Raw genomic sequence first — 23,183 nt, forward strand, 5'->3', positions numbered from 1 at the left:
ACTTCCTCCCCGACGGTCTGACCAGCATCAGCCCTGCCACGGAGGCACGTTCGCAGAAGGCAGAACATAGTCCTCAGACAGGGGCGTCCGTGAAGCTCTGATGCCCCCACCGCACGTGCCTACAGTGGAGCGTGGACAGCGGGACAGTGTTCCAGGCCCTCCCAGGGTGCAGTCCACCTTCACAGGCGGTCCCAGAGCCTCCCGTCTCTGCTGCTCTGACCACCTCTCCCGTCCTCTCTCACCGACGCCATCCCACCTCCCGCCCTGCCTCTCCCGACCTGATGCTTCTCACCCACTGCTCCCTCTGCGTGTCCTCATGTCCCTCGTCCACCTGTTCTCCGTCTGCCCCAGGTGCCGGCGCTGAGGGAGGCCACTTCACAGCCTCCTCAAAAGGTGGGCTTCACGCCCTCACTTCCTGCTGGCTTACCCACCTCTCCAAAATGTCGCTAGCTGAGTTGTGATTTCCAAATCCAACTCACATTTTAAAACCCCATCCTGCTGGGCTCTGAAGCGCATCTGACATCGCTGGGCACATTCAGAGAGACCGCTCCCTTCTTCCCTCTCCGCTCCTCACATCCGGGTGTCCTGCCCTCCACCTGCGGCTCCCAGGTCTGTGTGCTCGCCCTTCCCATCCTGCCGAGGTCCCACCGCCACGTGCTGAGGACCCTCGAGCCGGCACCCAGCTCGGACGGTTTATCGAAGACTGTCTTGGCCTCGCTGCTGCCCGAGCAGCCCTGAGCCCTGAGCGTGGTCGTCCTCCCCGCGGAAGCCCCGTCCTCCGTATCCTGCTCGTTCCCAGCTACACGCTAGCATCACAGACGCGCCTCCCCCTCTAGTCTGTGTTCCTCCGTCCTGGGACTGTCATGCCCTTCTGACATCAGGTCCAAACCCCTCCTCTCCACCCCCGCTTCCTGCCGTCCACACCTCGAACAGAGGTTTATCATCGCTCAGCTGGACCACGCCAAGGGCCTCCTGCCCGGCCTTCTTGGCTGTAGCTCTGTGCCCCCCACATCCACCCTCCACACGGCCTTTATAATCGTCTGCATGAAATCTGGACACACCCGTGCCACCCCTCCTCCACGTGAAGCCTTTCGTAGCCCTCCCATCCCTGTGGGGTGCATTCCTCCAGGTGCTACAGTTACTGGTCCCCCTCCCACCCGTCCGGCTGCCCCTGCGCACCATGGGCTGACACGTCGGGCTCGGCCACCCGGAACACCCCCGGAGAGCCCCGACGTGGCTCCATGTGCCTCTGCGCGCGGTCTCTGTCTCCTGCCTGAAAGACGTCTTTTGTTTGTTTGCTTACCCATCTGTCTGGACTTGCCGTTCAGCCCTCAGCGCCCCCTCCAGGCCCCACCCCTCTGTCCGCCCACCGCTCGGCCTGGGTCTGCTCTCAGCAGTCGTCTTCTTCCTCAGCACGTACTTCAAGTAACAGAGCACATTTCCTCTAGGATCTTTCACTTGCCTCTTTTGATCCTAGATCCAGGTCTTCAGGGTAAAGGAGAAATCTTATTTTCAGTGTTTACCCCAGGGCGTGCCTGGTGCCGAGTGCTGAGTACTGAGTACTGGATGTACTCGGAGCGCCGACTCCACGGGGAGAGGCTCCCCGGCCGTCCTCCCTCTGGCGAAGCCAGTGTACACGGCGGGCACCACTGGCGGGCTCCGCGGCGGCTCCTCCTCTGGTCCTATTCAGGAGAGAGGACTTCCTGAGTCCAGTGTTCAGAAAAGCAATGGTGTGTTCTCTCTTTGGGGTTTTGGGGCTCTGTACAAAAGTCTTAATTTTTCTGAACGACAACTGGTTTAGGCATTGAGTTCAATGAGAAACACTCGAGCTGGTTAAGCTGTAATTTCTTTGAACATCTTCAAACAATAATTTCTCCTGCGTTGTCTTAGATAGACTAAACCTTTCTATCTTCAGTTTACTTGCCTTATGAGTGTGAAGGAGGGTGCAGTACAATGCTCTCTCCCCTCGCAGGTGTCCAGCATCCTGCCTGACACCAGCCTCAGAGCGGCCCTCAGAGGCCCTGGGACTGCCTCCCTCCTCCCTCCTCCCTCCCTCCCTTCCCATCTTCCTCCCTCCCTCCCCCTTCCTTCCTTCCTCCCTTCCTTCCTTGACGGCACCTCCCCCACATCAGAAGCCTGGTCGCACATCTTGCATCTTTGAGGGAAAGTAAGACGGCAAGTGTGAAGCCCCTGGGATGACTCAGGGAACCTGAGGTGTTGGAAGGAACAGACACTTCGATGTTTTAGGTTAACGTTCAAAACAAGTGCGCATCACCTGTGATGTGATTTCTAAGAAAAACTTCAACTGTATCAAACCCTTGTGGGGAAGAGGCCAGTGTCACCAGGACAGAGGAGGGACAGCTCTGTGAGGGACGCCTCCAAGCCGCACTTTGCAAGTCAAATACCGGCGTGTTTTCTCAAGTCCCCCCACTTGCCGCAGTAGAGGGACACCTAAGACCTGAATTGAATTTTCTTACCAGTACGAGGGATGACTCCACTTGCTTTGGTTTAAAATACGTCAAAAAGCTAAGCTGAATCCTAAGTTATCAGCAGGGGGAAGTGTCGGCTTGTCTGTTTCCTGAGCGTTTTCTCCACTTCCTGCAGGAATGAGCTGGTCTGAGAGCAACATGCTCTCTGGGAATCCTTACAACACTAGCCTCGCATCTTCCTTGAGATGGCAGTGCCCGACGGCTGCTTCCGTCCCGCTCCCTTCCCCCAGGGTGAGGGCGCGCCTTGCCCCAGTAAGGGGGTGGGCAGGGAGCAGAGAGAGGAGAGGAAAAGTGCAGGCAGGCAGGCAGCGGGCGTGAACTCGGGCTGTCACCATCCAGGCCTGGATGCTGCAGAGGCTGAGTTCATGGCGGCGGACAGCCGGCGCGGCCTGGGAGGCAGACCCCTGGGTGTGAGCTGGTGACACAGCAAACCCACGCCGTGAACTTGGAGGTGGGCAGTGTGGGCAGGTCTCTGGCATGGAGACATGGGGGGAGGGGGTCTGTAGCACGATCTGGGCTCAAATCTCAGCCCTCTGCCAACAGCTGAGTGTCCTGCCCGAGTCTAGCACCGCCCTCTCCTGGAGCCCTCTGCAGCTCCTTCCGCAAACGGGGGAGGTGACACCTCTCCCGTGGGAATGTTGGAGGCAGGAGCGACGTAGCTCACAGCTCATGTGGAGAGCCCCGCAGGGAGGCCAGCGGAGGGCCGGGCACAGAGCAAGTCACTGGACGGATGCAGTTTCAGGCCCCCTCCCCGAGGTCTGACGGACTTCCCATGAGGGACTGGGGCGCTGTTCCCCCGAGCGATGCCGATGGCACTGCAGAGCCTGACATGGAGACGGCGTTCAAGTGACGTCCGAGCCACGCAGGCCGACGTGCCCTCCGCGCAGGAACCCGCTCGCTCCGCCTTCAAGCCCCACTGTGCTGTCGGTCCACGTGCGCAGCACGGCACGGGGCCCGGGGTGGGGGGACCAGATCCACGCCTCCCCTCCTGTTTTGTAGACACTGTCCCCCACACTCACCCAGCCTTACTGGCAGCTCTGGGGTAATTCCCTGTGATTTTGACATGTTGCTGCATTCGCTCTGCTCAAGGATATAACTGGGAAACAAGGAAGGGAAGGCAGAGCAAGAGGGAGGGAGGAAGGGAAAATAAACCTGCAGAGCACAAACCCAGGGAGATGGTCGGTGGGACTGGCCCCACAGGTCACGCAGCCTCAGGACGCAGCGAATCCTAGAGGGAGCGTGTGGCTCATACCAGCTAGTGGAGCTGAGTGGACCAGGCAGGAGACGGCTTCCCGGCCAGTCTGTGACTCCGAGGGACACAGGACATTGTCCCAGGAACACACGTGCCACCAGGCAGCTCGCGGGGACTGTCTGGCCACACCGCATCCCCGACGTCTCTCTGTGGTTTCATTCAGGAACCAAGGGAAGCGCCCGCTCTTTTCAAGCCTTTTCTTTGTGTCTTCGGTAAAGAAGCCGTTAGCAGACATCTCTGCCAGGCTCCTCGGTGCTCCAGAGAGCTGATCCAGGCCCTGTGCACCGTGGGACGGGGGGCCCCGGGTGTGGGCGGCGGGAGGGGTGCCCTGCGTCCTCTCAGACTAGAGGCGTGCTCTCCACTGAGGTGGCCGCTCGCTAACTGCTTCGGACAGATTTTCTCTCCGGCTCTTAAACCCAGAGACTGCGCTGGAGTCTGAAGCCTGTGGTGTCTGTGTTTCTTGAAGGGAGACTGAAAGGCAGAGTGTGTTAAAATTCAAAATGGGAAAGGCTCTGGTAGCTGGAGACAGGGCAGCAGGTGGACGCGCGTCTCTGAGTGACAGTGATCTGCTGTCTGGCGCGGGCTCCCAGGTGGGCAGGGCGACCTGCCGTGTGCCCCAGCTGTCCTCGCAGGGGACGCGGCCATCCCAAGGCCCTCGCAGCGCTCAGAAGAGGCCGGCAGCCTGTCTGCAGGCCGTCAGCCCTGAACCACACGCCCCCTAGTCCTCTGGGAGGGAAGAACTTAGGCTGCTGGGGAGTCACTCTGAGGCCACGAGCCGAAATTTCCAGGGCAGAGTAGGTGGCTCCTGCCGGAAAGGGCTTGTACCCGAGCAGACTTGGCTGTAGCTTCTCGTGACTCACTCACCCTTCAGATTCCACAAGGACAGCCCCAGCCTGGGGCACCGCTGAAACGGCTCGCAGTGGGGATTCCATCCTCTGCGGCCGCCGGCCCCCCTCCACTCCTCTGGAGCGTACCGGCCCCAGGACGTCACTGGCCGGCAGGTGCCACTGTGCACTACGCAGGGACGCAGCCTGAGTCCTGCCAGGGTTTCGTGTGACACTGACAGTGTGCAGACTGAACGCGCCAGGCTGAAGTGCTGTCTGATTGTGCTCTTCATCAGCAGCAGAAGGGGCGTTTCCGTGGAACGTGATTTGGTCGTGGTACGCTCATCTCCAGAATGCCTGTCGGAGCGATTTGCAAGGCGCCGGCTCTTTTCAAGCCCGCCGGCAGCTGGAGTTCAGCTGCAGCTTCGGATGGGCTCTGAATGCTGATAACTGCAGCACCCACGTGTCGCCAAGTCCTACTGCTGAGAACCGCCATCGTGAAGCCGTCACTGGGCTGAGATGGCTTCGGATGGGGAGTCGCAGACACCCCCGGCACTTCCCTTCCTGCTCTGTGCGGCCCGCTAAGAGCCATACGTTTCGTGCCGGTGTCTGTGCAGGAAGCTCAGGGTCCCCCGGGCGGTGTCTGGGGCTTTGGTGCAGAGGCACCAGAGGAAACCACTGCAGTGGCCGCGTGTGTAACGTGGTGGCTGTCTGGGTGGGTGTCAGTTCCTTGATTAATGGAGGACAGAGGCAGGAGGGAATTAAGAGAAAGCCTGGGGCAGTGGGAAGACGGTACTGCTCAGATGCGCTGTTCTGCTGGTGGGGTCAGAGCCTCCTGAATCTGGCCACAGCTCTGGGACCCATGGAGCCAGGCTTGGATACGGGCAGCCCACGGCATTTAGGGATGTGCCTTTTTGCCCGTCTGGCTCCTGAGGTCCCGTGTGCCTCCTGGGCAGGTGAGCAGGTGCCGTGCTGGGTGTGGCAGGTCAGCTGACCCCCCTCATCACCGTCACCCTGGGGAGAGCGGGGCTGCGGTCCACGCCGTGCGCTCCTGTTAGCACGTGTGGCCGGCGGGTGACAGGGCAGTGCTGTCACTCTGACGCTGGCACACCCGTCACGCCCACTTCCTCGATGTTGAAAGGAAAAGGGTGCGCTAGTCTCTAAGCCAAGCTGCAGGACACTTTCCAAACATGACTGGGAAAAGCATAACGTGCACTCTCCACGTGCTCACTTAGGCTACGGCCCTCCGCGCCCCGGCGCACCTCAGGCCAGGGAGCAGGGCCAGCGCAGGCGCTGCCCGGTCCCCCGTCATGGTGCCAGCCAGGGCGGTGCCAACGCAGGAAAAGAAGCTGGTAAACGTTCCAAACGGTCACCATTCGTGGTGGGACTGGGCATGACGTCAGGTGTCCTTAGTTTCCAAGTAGAAAGGACGGAAGTTCCCTAGACAGCGATTCATTTTTTGAAATGACCATTTTATAAAATCCTTTCAGGGCTTTTAACGTTCCCAGGTCACTGTCAGTCTTAAGCCTGTTTATGTAATTAATGCATATTTATCAGACCCTTATATTAAGTTTTATATACTTAGGATATATACACATTGAATTTACATATTGTACATAATTAGATAAATGTTGGCATAGTATTGTGTTACGTTGTATTAAATAATTTCTGCGCACTTACCCAAGTATTTTTAAAAATTTACCCAAACCGCCATTGGAAGCCTGCCTTTCTGACAATATATGTATTTTTTTTTTCAACTGGGAGACTGAAGGCCTCTTTCCTGTCTGTGTCGTCTGCCCTTTCCGTTTTAAACCTGCCTCAGCCTCCCTGACCTTCCTACTTGAATCCGGCCCCACAGAAACCCACTTTCTCCGGCCGGTGCTCCAGACCGGCCTCTCAGGAGTGACAGAAGGGAGGCCGTGAGGACAGGGCTGTTGCTGTGATCTGCCTTCTCCCTGCTCCACACACAGGGCCGGCCTGCCGGGAGGGCTGCTCAGCCCCGTCAGACGAGGACGTGCTGTCGGTCCTCACCCCCAGCACCCTGCCCGCGGCCGGGGCCACAGCAGCCTCCCCAAAGGCCGTCTGTCCAGGTCGCAGGGTGGCTGTGTGTGCGGGAGGCCACACCGGCAGCTCCGTGAAGTGGCTTCAGGGGCCACACCCCGGGGGACGCCTCACAGGTCCTCGCCCTGTACGTCGAGTGCCTCTGGGTGTGTGTGTACGTTTCTAAGACAGAAAATACTACGGTGACTGCGCTCCGAGGTCTCACCCTCACATGCTTACTGTGTTTTCTATCCAGCACATTTTCTTACTGTTTCCAGAGAAAATTCAGGCGTGATTATATACTGAAAGGTGCAGTTCACGGCGACGTTCTTCAGAGTCTGCAGACCCTGAGAAGCGCACGTGTCACTGGGGCTGTGACTGCCTGCACCCCGCTGGCCTCAGCACAAGACGCCGGCTCGCCCGGGACAGTCACAAATGCAGAACGTTAAAGCGCTTTGTAAATGTTCTCCCTCCCTCGGCCCTTGAAAAATTATTCCAGCGACTGTAGCGCCGAAAACGGGGCCTTCCCAGCCCTCGGCGGTCGAGGTGGGGCGGGGCGAGCTCGTGGGGAGGCGGCGTCTGGAGATGGTGAGGTCGCTCAGAGGCTCCCAGGCGGCAGCCTCGCCCTGCCCGCCCGCAACTCGCGTCGCTTCCCGCAGCTCAGTCCTGCTGGGCCAGGGTCCCACTCTCCAGTCCCGCTGTTCACCGGCACTTGCTTACGTAATTACGGACCACGCCTTCGCTTGCACAGGAGCAAGAAGCTCTTCGTTTATTTATGGCTGCAAAGTACACAGTGTCCTTGAGGCACGGAACTGGGCCCGTCCGGACAGACCCAGACGGCAGGGCAGCTGCCCGACAGGCGGAAGGAAGCCTGGGACGGCGAGGCTGAGGGTGAATCCCCTTTGCAGCTTCCCCTCCCTTGAGAGGGTGGGGTCCGGTGGTGGTCGGGGTGTCGGCGCTGGCAGAGGGGCTGAGAAAGATGCTCCCACGTGCGGGGCTGAGTCCCGGGCCTTCGGGGAGGAGGAGCGGCAGGAGGGAGCCCCGCCCGCTGGTCCCCGCATCCTCACCCACAAAGCCAGGCAGGCTGCAGGGTCACGACAGCGAGTTCAAGGTGGACTGATCTGTTAGGCACCCCCACCCCACGCTGCCCCCCTGCTCCTTCCTCCCCAAACCTTCCCCCTCGACATGACTGACCTTGGACCCCACATCGCCCTCAGCCCAGCGCGTCGTTGCAGGAGAACCGTCCCTCACTGTCTGGCGCATGAGAGCGTGGCTGAGGCCTGGGAGAGGGCCTGAGACCCTTTGGGGGAGCTGTCCTGTCCAGGGGCTCCTCAGTGTGAGGCAGACGTGGACTGTGTCAGGAGCCGTTCTTCTGGCCCTTGCCATGGGGGGGTCTGTCCCCAAGCCCGTCCTTCCCCCATCTCCCCAGCAACATCTGGTTTTCTACCTTCAGAATCCACAAGTTGTTGAAAAGCGATGAGATTCTTAGGTTGCTGCTGTGTGAACATGAGCTTGCAAAGCGGTGGGAAGGGGGTCCCCAGCTCTCTGGCGCAGGTCGGGTTTCTGAGCGAGTTTGCTCACATAATGGAGCACATGGGGCAGTGGGTTCCCCACCCCCGACGTGCTGCGAGTCCCTGATCTGCCTGGGGCATCTGCACTTCACGCCCACGCCTCCCCTGTGACCGCCGTCCAGCAGAAGTGCCCCATTCAAGTGTCTGCGGGGTGAGTGGTCTGCTTGGATGTCTGGCCCGTTGCAGTCATGAGCCAGGAGTGACAAGGAAGGTGGTTCACGGAGAAGAGCACGTTAGCGCACGGCACTGCCTCCAAGCGCCCGTGTCCCTCCACATCTGAGGTCGCTGACTTGGCTCTTTGGGCTAGGTGACTGCAGGTGACAGCACAAGGCGACATCTGAATCCAGCAGGGCAGTCACATCGCCGTGAGACAAATCCTGAAGCAGGCGACGGAGAGACACCGCCATCACGTCAGGCTGTGTGCTGTGCAAAGAAGGCAGAAACGATGTTAACTCTGAACTTTCAAGAAAAAAATAGACAAAGATATTTTTCAGGAAAGACGTTATTTTCCTGTATCGCCTGGGAGAAGAATCACTGCACTTCACAGGGGAGTAAAACCTCAGAATTCAAAACAGCAGATGAAGCCACACGTAGGCTTTTTCTTACACTTTTTAAATCCTCCAGCGTGAGTCCCTGGCTCTCCCTTTCCAGGAGTCCTGCAGTGCCCTAAAGTTTCCCTGCGGCCCTTCCAGAGTCAACAGGCCTCTGAAGTCAGATCTCACCCTGGGTCACAGTGCACTTTCCAGCGTTTGACTCAAAATCCTGGTGCTTGGTTCCAGCTCTCAACTCACTGGACTGTCTTGGCCCCTGTGACTTACGGCTGTTTGTGAAAATCAAACAAAATGCGAAAATCCTCAAAGACTAAGGATTCGTGACGTTCCAATGGATATAATTAGCCCTGAGGGGTTTTTAAAAACCATTCTACGAAGCTGTCCCATCTCCTGATGTCAGGGCTTTGGTCGGCGTGCCCCCTCTGGGGAGAGGCTTGTGTTGTCCATCAACATTAAGAAACAGGACATCCCAGGAGAACATGACCCAGCAGCCCGAATGCTGAACCGTGTCCCAGCGAGATTCTAGAATGCGTATGTAAACATGGGAAAGGGGGGCGCACTGATTTGAAAAGGGGGGAGGGGGCGTCCTGAGCATCTTAGGAAACAGATTGGCTATGGAGCAGGCATTAAATGTGAAAATAAGTTTAAATTAAATTGATTGACATAAAAAAACACCTGTACACGTTTCTAATGGAAAGTCAAGTTACAGAGCATAGCCACGTGTGATCATTTACATATAAATATGTATTTCCATGCACACGAGTGCCTGTGTGTGTGTGTGTGTGTGTGTACACGAGGGGGTGAATGCAGCCACGCCCTTGAAATTAGAACAGCAGTTACCGCCTCGTGGACGCGACCTCACTGACTGTGGTCCTCCTCCCGACGCTTCTGCACCGTGCTTGGTGTCTTACAGGGACACGCCTCACGTTTACACAGAAAGCAAGTGGTCCTAAAACAACATAAAGGTTTCTGAGATTTTTGGGGGGAAACTAGAAGTTGTATAAACACATAAATTTTGGTTAATTTAGAAAAATGCATTTGATAATCTATTCCAACGTGGAATTGCCTGATTCTGGACACACAAAAACGGCATTCAGAGACATCGGTTCATCAGCGTCCTGGCTTGAACTAAGCAGAAAGAGCAAACGCGCACGAAGGTAGAGCAAGGGGACGACTGTCTTCGGCCGTCCTGCACGTGGGCGGCGTTGCCCTTCAGAAGTGCCTTGTCAGTTCCTCGTGACCTGGATTAGGTCGCCGCGTGTCTGAGGATGGTCTGCAGGCGTTTATCTAATCCCCGTCAGAGACGGTTTTACACCTAGGCAGCACTTTCCCATCCTGAAGGCACTGGAGGAGTCTCTCAGAGCAGAGATGCGGGCCTGCAGGTGTGCCTGTGCCGCAGCAGATGCGTGAGCGCTGGGAAGGAAATACGGCAGCTGAGGGAACACCGTGCTGTGGGAGGCCCCTCCTTCCGCCAGTGTATGTGGCACTGCACCTTGCACTGTATAATCTGCACCATGTGATGCACAAGTTTGACTGGTCCTGGCTCCCTGGTGTGAAATGCTACACTTAAAAACAGAACAAACTCAGAAGAAACCAACAAACCTGAGCCGGTTCAAACACAGGCTTCCTTCTTGAGAAGACAAGTGACTTCAATCAGGAAAACATTTTTCCGTCCTGGTGATAGAGGGATGGACGGTCCTTTCCGACGGTCCCCCCGCTCTGTCTTTACCCGTGGCGCTGCGGCAGTCTCCTCTTCCGTGCGTGCGCGTGTGTGCGGGGGCTCTGCCGTCCCACCCGCACCTGCTGGTTTACACACGCAGATTCTCACCTGCGGTCTTGGCTCCGCTGGCTACTGTGAATAATGACAATGAAATTTTAGGGCTAAAATTAAGACTGTAGAATCCACATCTCCCCTTCCCGGCAGTGGCCTTGACTGGCCTGGACACACATGAGAACAGACACCCTGGAGCGCCCTCTGGCGCAGGAAGTCCTCCCGGACCCCCACGCCCTCCTGGGGGCAGACGGGACGCTTCTCTCTGGCGCATCCTGACACCTGGCCTGCAGCTACCTCCCACTAGAACCCGAGCTCCTGGTGACAGCAGTGTGGAGACTTCCACATGCTGCACCCAGCCCGGGTCCCAGCAGATGGAGCGAAGGCATGACCGGCCCGCAGGCGCAGAGCCGTGCGTAAGCCCTGCCGTCCAGGCTGCAGGAGGCTCGGGGAGGCGGGTCTGGTTTCTGATTGGCCTGTAAGCAGCAGACAATGCGTTAGAGGTGTCTCTGGGCGCGGCGGAAAACCTAAACTGAAAATTACGCCGATCTGCTACAACTGAAGGTTTCATGACCAAAAATGAATAGAGAGCGAGCACGTATTGATTTTAAACCAGCAAATAAGCCGGGGACGCCAATAGACGGGGTTCCCCCATGACGACTGGCGGGGTCCTGGGAGGGAGGAGTCGGCCCCATCTCCTCACCTCTCGGCAGATGTTCCTTAGAGCCGAGAAGTGCATTCGCCTGTCAAGAAAATTCTCAGCCTGGGTTTGAAGAATTTAACAGTTTCCTGGATATCAGACGCGATCTGGTTGGCGAAAAGTGGAAGAATTTAGATTCTCCACTCTCTGGTAACACGTTAACTCTTTCAAGTCGCAGAGCCATCTGAACCCAGCAAAGCGCAGCTTTGGAAATGGTTGCAGAGACGTGAAGCAGCCAGTTGCTTTCTGGAGCAAAGAGGCCACTCTCTGAGGCTCCGTGGGCACATTCGTCCCGCTAGGGTCAGATTGGAGGCCGCAGGAACTGGGAGCCAGCAAGCAGCCTGGAGAGGACCAGGCCTGTGGGGCCCTCACGGCTGCTGCCAGTGCAGTAAAAGAGGACTTACCTCTTTCATTCTGGACCCTTCATAGCTTACCGATGACAACTTGCTGTCACTGCCACGTTATACAAGTAAAGCTTTCCCCACAGAGTAAGAGACCCAGCATCCTTATCTATGCATCCAGCCTTCCATCCATCCATCCGTTAGTCCACCCATCCATCTGTCCATCCATCTGTCCGTCTGTCCATCTGTCTATCCATCCATCCATCCATCCGTTAGTCCACCCATCCATCTGTCCATCCATCCATCTGTCCATCTGTCTATCCATCCATCCATTAGTCCACCCATCCATCTGTCCATCTGTCCATCTGTCTATCCATCCATCCATCCATCTGTCCACCCATCCATCTGTCCATCCATCCATCTGTCCATCTGTCTGTCCGTCCGTCCATCCATCCATCCTTCTCCTTTGTGTATTCATTCATTCATCCATCCATCCACCCATTCATTCCTGTATTCAATCAACAAACACATTTTAGGACTTGTGTCCTACTTGGGAGAGAATGGTAGGCAGAACGGGAAAGCCCTACCAAGGTAACGAGTTCGTAGATCACACAGACATCTCGATAAATAGAACAAACCCACAAATGCTACACCAAGGGGAGAGCAGGTGCTGTGAGGACGTGGGTGGAGGGAACTTGACTCGGTCTGGTGGACCGGAGACGTTCTAGGAATTATGTGTGGAGACTAGAAAGCAGGAGAGCTGATGGCCCCTTTGAAGACATGCAAGAGGTCGGCCCCGGCCAGATGGCTGCTGTGATGGGGATGGTGAAGAGCGAGGTGGGAGAGGTGCCCCCTGGAAATCCACGCTGAGGAGTTTGGACTCTTCGCCCAGCATGAGGGAAGACGTGGCTGATTTTCATTAATTCATAACACTCCAGCTTCCCTCTGGGGAAGTGGACCTGAGGATGCAGACTGGAGGTGGGGGCCCCTGGGGGACGTGCAGCGCTTCGGACGGTATTCAAAGGTGGTCTTGACCAGGTACAGCAGGGAAGGCGGAGATGCCATCTGATGGCGGACGTTTAAGGGACACTGAACATTGTGGTGTGGAGGTGAGGAGAGAGGCAGGATTCCCAGGTCTGAGCACCCAAGGTGAGGTGAGCCCTGCACCGATGAGGCACACAGAGGCGAACGGATTCTCGGGAAACAGCAGTCAGTTTAGTTTTGGAAATGCCGACTCTGTGTCTTGTTGTTACACAAATAACAGGCCCCCCAACTCGGGCTGAGGGTCTAGGTGGGGTGCAGAGTTTGGAGGGGAGCAGCCAGCCCTTTCCAGAAGAATTGAAACTTCGACTTGACTACAAAGCGAGGAATATTGTGATGCAAAATTTAAAGAAAGTCTTCTCATTTTTTTTAACTCTTAAAGCATTTGTTTTGTGCTTGTCCAGTAGGGGTGTGTCCGTAAGCCCAGCTGCCTAGTGGGGGTTCAGGAGTGGGGGCGCCGGACCCCAGGGCCCTGGTGGGGTCGGAGTCCCTCCTGGACACCGGGCATCCCTGCTTCTTTCACTAAACCAGACGAGCACCACGTCAGGACACTCAAAAATCGAGGTGTGCTGTGGTTTTGCAGATTCGCTGAAAAGGCCATCAGCACTCTGCCGTTTAAAATGCATGTTGAGATGTGAGGGAGGGACTGGCCCAGGAAAGGTGCTGGGGCGTGGTGTGTTTGTGGGCTGCTGGTTCGAGGAAATTCATTCCCGTGGGATTTAACCAAGGGAAGTGACTTAGAATCAACAACGTGAAAGATAAGCACCTGTGAAAATTTTGGGGGAACCGCCTTTGTTTCAGCTGCATTTTCCCCTTTTCTTTCTGCTCAGTTCTCTGCTTTGTTACGTACCTCATTCCACCTTTTTTCCCCTAATTTGTGAGTGTTGAGTGAAGCCGGGCTCGGTTAGTATTACCTGGATGTAGGAGGGTCACGCACTAAGCTGTAATGAGCCCGCTCGAGACGTCACTTTATGCCACATGCTGTGATCTGCGGAAGCTCACGGGAGCGCCTCTGGAGATCAGCCCAGTTGGGTGAGAGTCACGCTCTTCCTCAACCTTCAGAATCGCCGTCTTCTCACGCGTGGACTCCGCCCCAAAGAGACAGGAATCCCAGGAGAAGCAGGAAGAGACGAGAATGCCTCTCCCCTGTCAGGACATTTTTCATGATTTAGCGATTGTTGATAGATATGGAGAAAGAGAGTTGTGGCCAAGAAGACGGACATCGGATTCCTTCTGAGCTGAGTTATCAAGAGACCCACTAAGTCTCCAGCCACTGTGAGCACTTCTGATGACGGTAAATGTCTTGAAGGGACTTTTTTTTTAGTTCATGTATTTGTAGACTTAGCCTCTTAGTCTCATCCGCATAGACTGGCTCCTCAGAGGCCCCTCGGCTGTGCATAAAAATGGCAGACGACCGCAGAGCCCCATTCCAAATCGGAGGTGCCCTGCCTTCTGCAGGGGACATGGCGTCTCAGCTGACAGTTCTCACGCAGGAAGCTAGGGAGCCTGGCCCTCGACATCCCGGCTCGGTGGCGGCTCCAGTTTCACAGTTGACTCTGGCAGCCACTGCCGCTGACGGTCGCGCCGTTGTCCCCTTTCAGGGGAGGCAGCTGCTCACGAGTGCGCTCCATCCCCCACACGCCCCACGTCACAGGCTGGGCGTGCGTCAGCCCGGCTGGGAGCCTTGTCACCTCTGCGTCCACCAGCCTGAAGGCTGACGGCGAGGCCCACGTGTGTAAATCAAATCAGCCCGCAAATAAATTCTCTGTAGCTCCTCCACCAATAAAACGTTGTCTTTCATAAAAAAGCAATTTTGAAACGACAAGGCGAGGTCTATGCTGCCGATTATGAATCTGCCTGAGTTTGCTCACTGCGATCTGGTAGCCGCTAGCCGAACTCTGCCCTAAGTGCTGGGTCACAGGCCGTTGGTTCATGCGCACCCGTGCGCCGAGCGCGTCTGCTAAACCGTGTGCGCTCAGCCCGCCGCCGGCCTCCTGCCCGCTGCCCCCCCACCCCGCCGCCCGGCGGCCAGGCTGCCTGGCCCCGCACTCGCCCGGGCAGGGCAGGAGCGCGGAGCAGCCCTGCCCTCGTCATGCGCTGTGCTCGCCAAAGCCACTGCCCTCCACTCACACAAGGCTGCCCCCACGCAGATCACACCCCTACAAGCTCAGGCTTCAAAGGATGTTGAGAAGTGAGACATTTTCCCCTTTAAATGTGGAACACTCCTTTTTAGCATTTTTAATATTGAAATTTCCGATTGGACTCCTAAACATTAATGAAACCTGCTTTAAAGATTTTTCTTCTACCTGAATTTGTTCTTTTGAATTTGCAAAACTATGATTATAAGAAACCAAGGAAACAAAAGCGTATAAAGACAAAGTTAATGCCATTCTCCTCACTCTGCCCCAAAGTTCAGATTTCATCGCATCCGCTCACAAAGGTATGTAGGCTGATAGAAAACGGTGTTTCCTCGTCAAGGGTCGCATTACCACAAAGCTGTTCTCCTACTTACTTTCCTCTCTTGCTTAATCCTGTGTCGTGGACGTCCGTCTGATCAGAACAGCTTGGTCTACTGCTTGTTTAAATAGCACTAGAATGTTCCACGGTGTGGTTTAGCCTTAACTTACTCTCCCGCTCCTGGGCCAGCAGACATTTGGGGTGATCCCAGGCTTTCCCTCCAGAAAGTGCCATCATGGGCATCCTGTGCACTTGTCCCTGCACACCTGTGCTTTTACGTCTGTAGGAGAGGGTCCCATCTGTTGGGCAGCTGGGCTGATGGAGCACCATTCAGAGTTTGAATCCATGATGTCAGCCTTCTGCAACCACATCAGAGGGATCTCCAGTCTTGCGAGCTCCTGCCAGGGTCCGCGGTGAAACTGCTGCCTCACTTCAACACACGTGCACCCGACTGCCTTGCAGGAACTTCGGCTCCTCGTGCTGACACGTGTGACTTGTCTCCTGTCTTCACCCTTTCTCTACCTGTTTATCTTTGTTTTCAAATTTCAGCTCTTTAGATTCGACAGAATATCCACTCTTTTCCTGTCATATATTGTAAATACTTTCTCCGAGTCTATCAATTGCTCACTCCACTTGTAGAGCCATATGGGAATTTTACATTTTTATGTAGGCAAGTCTGCTCATTTTGTGGCTGTTTATTTTCTACATGATTTAAGAAGCTCTGCCCCATTTTAAACTAAGAGCCACGTAATCTCTTCCAGTGCTCTCACAGCTCTGCAAGGACGCAGGTCTCTATTCAGCGTGACGGTCACACGTGTGCCCACTGCACGCTGGTCCCGTGTCCACTCCCATGGGGCGCAGACTTGGCGGGCGCCCTGCTTTGCGGAGCCGCTTTTCTCTGAGGGGGGCGGCTGTCTTTGTCTCCTGTTACTTGCTGTAGTTTCTAAGCTCTTTGTTCCTTTTAGATGATCTGGTTTTTTTTCCAGTTCTGTGTCAGTAACACACTGGTTTGATGACTTTAGCTTTACAGTGAGTTTTCATTATCAGGAGGGCCTGAGCTTTACCCCATCGTTCAACGAGTATCGCATGTTCGTTTTTCCAAGTGAACTTTGAAGTAAATTTGTCACACACTGCACCTCCCCGGGTTAGCCTCCCTGGGGTGGAGGGAACCGCCCTGACCTGCACTTCCAAGTTCCGTCGTCTTCAGTCACCTCCCCTCCGGGAGCTGCTGCGTCTGTCTGCGCACCAGGACCTTCTTCACTCCCGTTCCACTATTCTGCCTTCGGTGTCTGTGTCAACGTGCTGACTGCTGATAACACGAAAGCTCTTAACTGCAGCACATTTTCTCAAATCTCACTGCCTTATTGAGTTCTTATTAATTCTAATATTCCTTAGAAAAGTTTCTCCTGTTTCCTTGGAATGAAATCCTTTCATCTGCGAATAAACATCCCCTTTCAATATTTGTGCACGTAACGTGGGCAATTATCTCCCGTGCTGGGAGTCGCCTCCTGGGTGACGCTGACTGCAAGTGGTGGTGGTGCCGCCTTTTCCTGGTCTTAGTTCGGGGCTGCTGACGCTCTGCCGTTGAATCTGGCCCACGCTGTTGAATGCTGGTGGCCACTGTGTGTATTTTAAATTGAAAACTGCTAGAGGATTTTACCTGTTGCTTTTCCATCTATAAATATATATCTTTTTTAATTTTTAAAATATTGTAAGTTCTCTTTCTCCATTTTATTTTTATTTATTTACCTATTTTTGGTCAGGGGGAAGTAATTGGGTTTATTTATTTATTTTTAAAGGAGGCACTGGGGATTGAACCCAGGACCTCATGCAGCTGAGCACACACTCGACCACATTAGATGTTTTTTGCACAGAATAATCCTCACCCACTGACTGTACTTTAACAACTGCTTTTATAAATTATGTCCACGTGGATTCTTGCTGGAATCCCTAAAGTCAGGCACTGTGGGTAATACTCTATTTTGAAGGTGAAGGTTTAGAGGCAAAGAGATTTTTCTGAAATGTCACGTCTAGAGAACTGGGGTCAAATCCCAGACCTGCTGATTTTTCTGGTTTCTGTTACTGTCCTCTAAACCTCCAGAAAGGATAGATTTATTTTTGGGTTTTTTTCTTTTTAATAACTAGCAGTTTTATGATACTTTTCTATTAAAGCCAATTTCATGTATTAATTGATTAATCCAATTAGCACAGTGAATCTCTTAGGTAGAATTATTAATACAATTATTTTGGAAAGACTCAGGATTAGTAATTTACTTAATACTCATGAAACTTGTAAGTGGAAAAACCAGATTTAAACTCCGTTCTCTGACTCAGAATCCCAAGATCTCCCCGGGACACTGCTCAGCGGGCGCAGGTTGTACCGTGGGTGCAGGAAGAGTAACCGAGGGCCCGGCCTGACCCTGGGACCTGCAGGCGGCGTGCCTTCCCCTTGTCCCCGCGCTCCGCCCGGTGCGGGTCCCCCGGCGGAGACCCACGCGAGGGCCCCGCCGAAGACAGCCCGGTCCCACAGAGGTTACGCCGAGGGAAAGAAACAGGGCACACAGCACGTGTGTGGTGCGCCTCCGTCACGTGAAGTTCCGAGCCGAAGGCCTGGACGCCAGGGGAGTCCGGCGGGCTTGGGCAGGAACATGCTGGGATGCGGACAGGGCCCTTTCTGGCTGGAGGCTCCCCGGACTGCGCTGGTGGTGATACGGGCACCACACGTGCAAAACTTCGTCACTTGTAGGCGTGTGTCAGGTCACGTTACCCAGTGTACCACTCGGATGCTAAGTCCAGGCAAAAGAGTCCAAACAATGACTTGCTTTGTAATCAAATGAAAGGCCTGCCTTCAGTGAGGGGCCCCGCGACCGGCCGCGAAGGAGCGATCCCTGTGGCGCGTGTGCGCTGACGGCGGGCTCAGTGCGCGCGGCATTCAGGCAGAACCGCTCGCCCGGGTACCGTCGCGCTCCGCGGCAGCTCGGCCCCTTCGAAGCGCGTGGACGCGGGGGCGGGCGGGGCGGAGGACGCGAGGCCGCTGCGCGGAGCGCGGGCGGCGGGCGTGGAGGTGGCGCCGCGCCCCAGCTGCCAACGCTCCGGGCGGCGAAGCGCCGTGAGCCACCGCGGGACCGGAAGCCAGGCCAGACACAGCCGGTTCCAGAGGGAGGAAGATTTGCAGCGCGAAGTGAGAGCTCACTGTCCTCGTCGCGGGGCACAGCCGTGGGAGCGGGGACCCGGACTCGCCGTCCTGCTGCGCGGCCCCGGAGGGGAGCGCCCGGCGCCTGCGGCTGCGGCGGGCGGACCCCGGCGCCGCCCCCCGGAACCCGGCCGCTTTCCCTCCGGGGAGTTTACGGGGAGACTTGATAAAAGTGAGTGTCCAGCCCCGTTGTTCTTAATGCCAATAATTTCTGAAGAATTAGGTTGTAACCTGAGAAGACCCTGACAGTCGGTCGGTCGGACTTGAGCGGAGGCGATTTTCCTTTCCCCGTTTCTTCGCTGGAGTGGAGGCAGTTTGCAGCGCGGGGCGCCCGGTGCTGGGCCGGACGTGCGCGCACGTGCTTCTGTCCGGACTCTTCTCCGCCGGGTGTTGCTGCCGGGTCCTGAATGCAGTGCTGTGCGTTCTGCTGAAGGACCTTGTCTGTTTTGTGTGTTTCGTACAGCGTGTGTCTGCAAATCTCAGACTCACAGACATGCGGAACAAACTTACGGCCACCAGCGGCGAAGGCGGGTGGGAAGGGGAAGTTGGGTGTGTGAGATTCGCAGATCAGAGGCAGCTCAACTTCCGAAATAAACCACTCCGTGTGGGTCCCCGTGTCACCGCCGCCTGGCTGGACGTGGCTGTTGCCGCCACCTGGTGGCTGAGGGTCTGCAGTCCAGCAGTCAGAGCTGACTTCAGGTCGACTCTGCAAGAGGGATGGATGGATGACGACCCCAGCAGGCAGGGCAGGTGAGCCGCGGGGATTCACAGACCACCCGTGAGCTGGGCCCTCGCTCTTCAGTAAGAAGGGGTAGGAGCGCTCCGCGTGAGAGAGAGAGAGACGCGGTCTCGTCCACGTGCAGGGAGGGCAGCCGTAGCGGCCGCAGCGCACCGATTCCCCAGGTTCTAGATGGCCAGCACATTTGTTGGCGCTCCAGCCTGACCTGCGTTTGTGAGGACACTGCCTGAAGCCCCCCACTTCTTCTCCAGGCTAAGCCCCTGCCTTCAGGGCCTGATAATTCCGGTTTAAGAGAGTGAGACGGAGAGCAGATGCTATACTTTACAACTATTTTATAAAATAAGAATCAATAACAAAGGCCTTAGTGGAAAGTTTAATGTAATAGAAAGAGGAGAAGAGCAGAGAGGCAGGTGCTCGTTTTCTGAACCAAGTTAAGTTACAGGCGAGCCATTGGGCGTGTTACCAGCAGGAAGTGATCTAAGCCTCATCACTCAGAGACACGGGGCCCCAGGTGTCCAGGATGCTGCCGGCAGTAAACGGCTGACCGTGGCCTACCTGAGCTGGGCTTGCAGGTGCACGGACCGCACACCGACGGGGACCAGGTGAGGAAAGCAGGGAGCGTGGCAACCAGCATCTGTTCCTCGTAGGAAACAGGCCTATGGAATTGAATTTGACTACAAGCGAAATCACATTTTAGTCTAATTAGAAAAGATACGTGCACCCCAGTGTTCACAACAGCACTATTTACAACAGCCAAGACATGGAAACAACCTAAATGGCCATCAGCAGGTGACTGGATAAAGATGTGGTATATTTATACAATGGAATACTACTTAGCCATAAAAAAGAATAAAATAATGCCATTTGCAGCAATATGGATGGACCTGGAGATCCTCATTCTAAGTGAAGTGAGCCAGAAAGAGAAAGAAAAATACCATATAATATCACTTATATGTGGAATCTAAAAAAATGACATAAATGAATTTATGTACAAAACAGGGACAGACTTATGGACATAGAAAACAAACTTGTGGTTACCGGTGGGGGGAGGATAAACTGGGAGCTTGGGATTTGCAGATACACACCACTACATATAAATTAAACAACAAGGTGCTACTGTACAGCACGGGGAACTATTTGATGGCTTGTAATGACCTATAATGAAAAATAATACAAAAAGGAATATATATATATGTGTGTGTATATATATATGTATATATAAAAACTGAATCACTGTGCTGTACGCCAGAAACTAATGCAACATTCTAAACCAACTAGACTTCAATAAAAAAAATTCTAAACTAACTAGACTTCAATTAAAAAAAAAAGAGAGAGAATTAGGAATCTAGCAGACCCAATCACACTCATGGAGCAGACGCCTCGGCCCGCGTGCGCAGGGCTGCGTCCAGGCCTGATCTGTGAGGAGCAGGGCGGCCCCACAGACTCACCTGCACTGTCCTCCCCTGTGGGACGAGCCCCTCGAGGTTCTCCTTCTTCCCCTGGATACACACGTGCACACACACACACTTCTCTAGTCTGCAGGCACTAATCGTTCCCCTAAAGTGACCAAAATAGTCATGATTTTTTCAAATGCACACTTTATGGTCAACACGTGTAAAAGGCAACGTAGGTCAGCTTGCACACTAGAAATAGTTCACCATGAGAGGAAAGAAAACGCACGTGTAAAAGTGTACATCCTCCAGTCTCATCCCAACATGGTGAGACTGGTATCAGGTGTCCTGGGGTCCTGCTCCTTTCAGTGTTGACCCTGGTCACCAGCAAGGGACACAGGAGTGGACGGACCAGTCTGAGCCCAGGCTGGCCTGGACTCGGGGCCCGACCCCCAGTGCCGCTCCATGCTGGGCTGGGGAGCCTTTTCTTACAGTGTGGAAAGATGGTCATTGAATCCCCGAAACACGTTTTGGAATTCAAAGACATAATCCAGTGTCCTGCTCCGAGATAGATTTTTAATATCTCCATTACACAAAGGCTGGATTTTTAGTTGCCCTTAATTGCTTGGTGCCTAACGACTTCCAAAGAAGAGGAGCTATTTAGCAGTTTTCCCCTCACACCACATCTTTCACACATTGCTATTTGTCTCTGGTAAGCATGAATCCCTAAGTGTCTTTACGTGGGTAAAAAGCACTGTGTGATATTAAAGCACTGTATTATCACGACTGTTGTCTCTGCCTACTGCGTTGCTCTTACAATCCTCACTCCTTTACATCTGGCCATGTCCAACACCCCTTCTACACCATGGGAAGCTGTGTGTGATCGTTTCCTGTTGGCGTGAGCTGGGACTCCGGGTTAGCAAAGCCTCCATGGTGGTGCACTCTCACCTCTTGGTGGGTATATCGAATTCTTTTCTTTAAATTTTTAAATTTTTATTGAAGTAGAGTCAGTTTACAATGTTGTGTCAGTTTCTGGAGCACAGCATCGTGTTTCAGTCGTACGTGTACACACATATTTCTTTTCATGTTCTTTTTCACCAGAGGTTACTACAAGATATTGAACGTAGTTCCCTGTGCTGTGCAGTGTAAATTTGTTGTTTACCTATTTTATATATAGTAGTTAGTATCTGAAAATCTCAAACTCCCAGTTTATTGCCTCCCACCCCTCCCCACTGGTAACCACAAGTTTGTTTTCTATGTCTGTGAGTCTGCTTCTGTTTTGTAAATAGCTCCATTTGTGTTTTTTGTTTTTTATTTCTTTTTAATTCCACATATGAGTGATATCATATGGTATTTTTCTTTCTCTGTCTGACTTACTTCACTTAGAATGGTCTCCAGTTCCATCCATGTTGTTGCAAAGGGCATCGTCACATTCTTTTTCATGGCTGAGTAGTATTTCACTGTGTGCAGGCATCACACCTTCTCTCTCCAACCTCCCATGGAGGACACGCAGGCTCACTCCTCTGAGCACTGGGCTCGCCCTCTAATTCTTGTCTCCACCTCAGGACTGACTGTCTAACCTGATGGACACACTGGCAAGAAAACTGGGGGCAACTCAGAGCCATGACACGTGCTTCTGACTGTACACAGGTCTCCGCATTCACTCACCTCTCTCCCCGAAGGTGACTCGTCTTCCTGTTTACCTTCTTTTGCTTTGTTGTGGAAATGCCAGTGTTCTCAACCTGACACAGCTGTTGTAGAATATGTATTTGAAGGTGTTTTTTGCAGTTTATTTTCAGTGGGGGGCAGTGGGAGCTGACTAACGATCAATAAATTCAGATCATTTTACCTTTTTTCATAGCAATTCAAATTTCATTTAAAAAAAACTCCAGGAGAAATGGTGGCATTATTTTACATTGGCTGATAGTACCTGGGGGCTGGGCTTAACCGAATTTGTTTTTATTTCGTTGTAGCATTTAAAATCCGAGGAATTTGCAGGTATTTCCCATGGCCGCCCACCGTAAGGCCGATTTGCAACCTTTTTCATTTAAATCAGGGCCTCCTTATGGGTGGTAAGGCCACCAGACACCGGGTGGAGCTTCTCTGGGAATTTCCTGAGTCACTGATTTTAATCCCTTTACCCAGCCTTCCTTAACCTTCCTCATAACAGGAAGAAATAGATCGTGTCAGTTTTCACGTCAATTATTTCGCTTAATTTACCTGCAGTCAGGCCTGCAGGTTCGGCTATGATTATCTCAGTGCTTTACCGATTAATATAGTTGAACACATTCTGAGCAACTCTTCACATTCAGCGTCTTGCCTGTGGACACCGTGCCGGGCCCCTTTCCAGCTTCCTCTGGCCTCGCTCAGTGGCGGGGGTGCTTCTGCGCCCTGAAACGTCTGTTCTGACTCTCCACATGGCCTCGGTGTGACAGACACTCGGACATCACTGTAACTGACCGGACACAGACAAGGAACAAAAGCCTGACAGTCCACGATTATGCCAACCCTCCCGCGCGTGTGTCTCGATGAGTCACGTGTGTGTGTCTGTGGACGCAAGTATAACATCTGGTCACCGTGTCAGGTTCCTGCTCCAAACACAAGCAAAATAATGGTGACGAGCATCAAAAGATGAGAATCATTTGTTACTTTCAAACTGTCCACGTTCCCCACGTGACACTTCTCCATCGTCTGGGGAATGGTCACCACTGTCTGGGTTTCAGCACTGCCCCCATCATGCTCTGGCTCTGAATTCCAGTGTGTTTAGTGTTTTTTTACTTTTTATCCACTGATCCTCTTCCAGTCATGATTTTCTCATTCAGT

The 23,183-nt window shown here is 54.1% G+C and overlaps 1 protein-coding gene and 1 long non-coding RNA gene across 3 annotated transcripts in view; one reads left to right on the top strand and one right to left on the bottom strand.

Moving 5' to 3' along the window:
* The window catches only part of MYT1L (myelin transcription factor 1 like), a 296,223-nt gene that overhangs the window by 60,719 nt on the left and 212,321 nt on the right, over nucleotides 1-23,183 (top strand). The gene's annotated exons all lie outside the window — the stretch shown is intronic.
* On the bottom strand, nucleotides 7,801-18,515 carry LOC140685953 (uncharacterized). Of its 2 annotated transcripts, none has more exons than XR_012059424.1 (4): nucleotides 18,462-18,515; nucleotides 10,330-10,576; nucleotides 9,568-9,676; nucleotides 7,801-8,599 (listed from the first exon to the last, which is right to left on the bottom strand). It is a non-coding gene; the product is annotated as an uncharacterized lncRNA (long non-coding RNA). The 2 variants fall into 2 exon arrangements; XR_012059423.1 differs by having other exon boundaries at nucleotides 10,330-10,579; nucleotides 18,462-18,513.

This window comes from Vicugna pacos, chromosome 15, assembly GCF_048564905.1.
Source record: "Vicugna pacos chromosome 15, VicPac4, whole genome shotgun sequence".
Classification (NCBI taxonomy): domain Eukaryota; kingdom Metazoa; phylum Chordata; class Mammalia; order Artiodactyla; family Camelidae; genus Vicugna; species Vicugna pacos.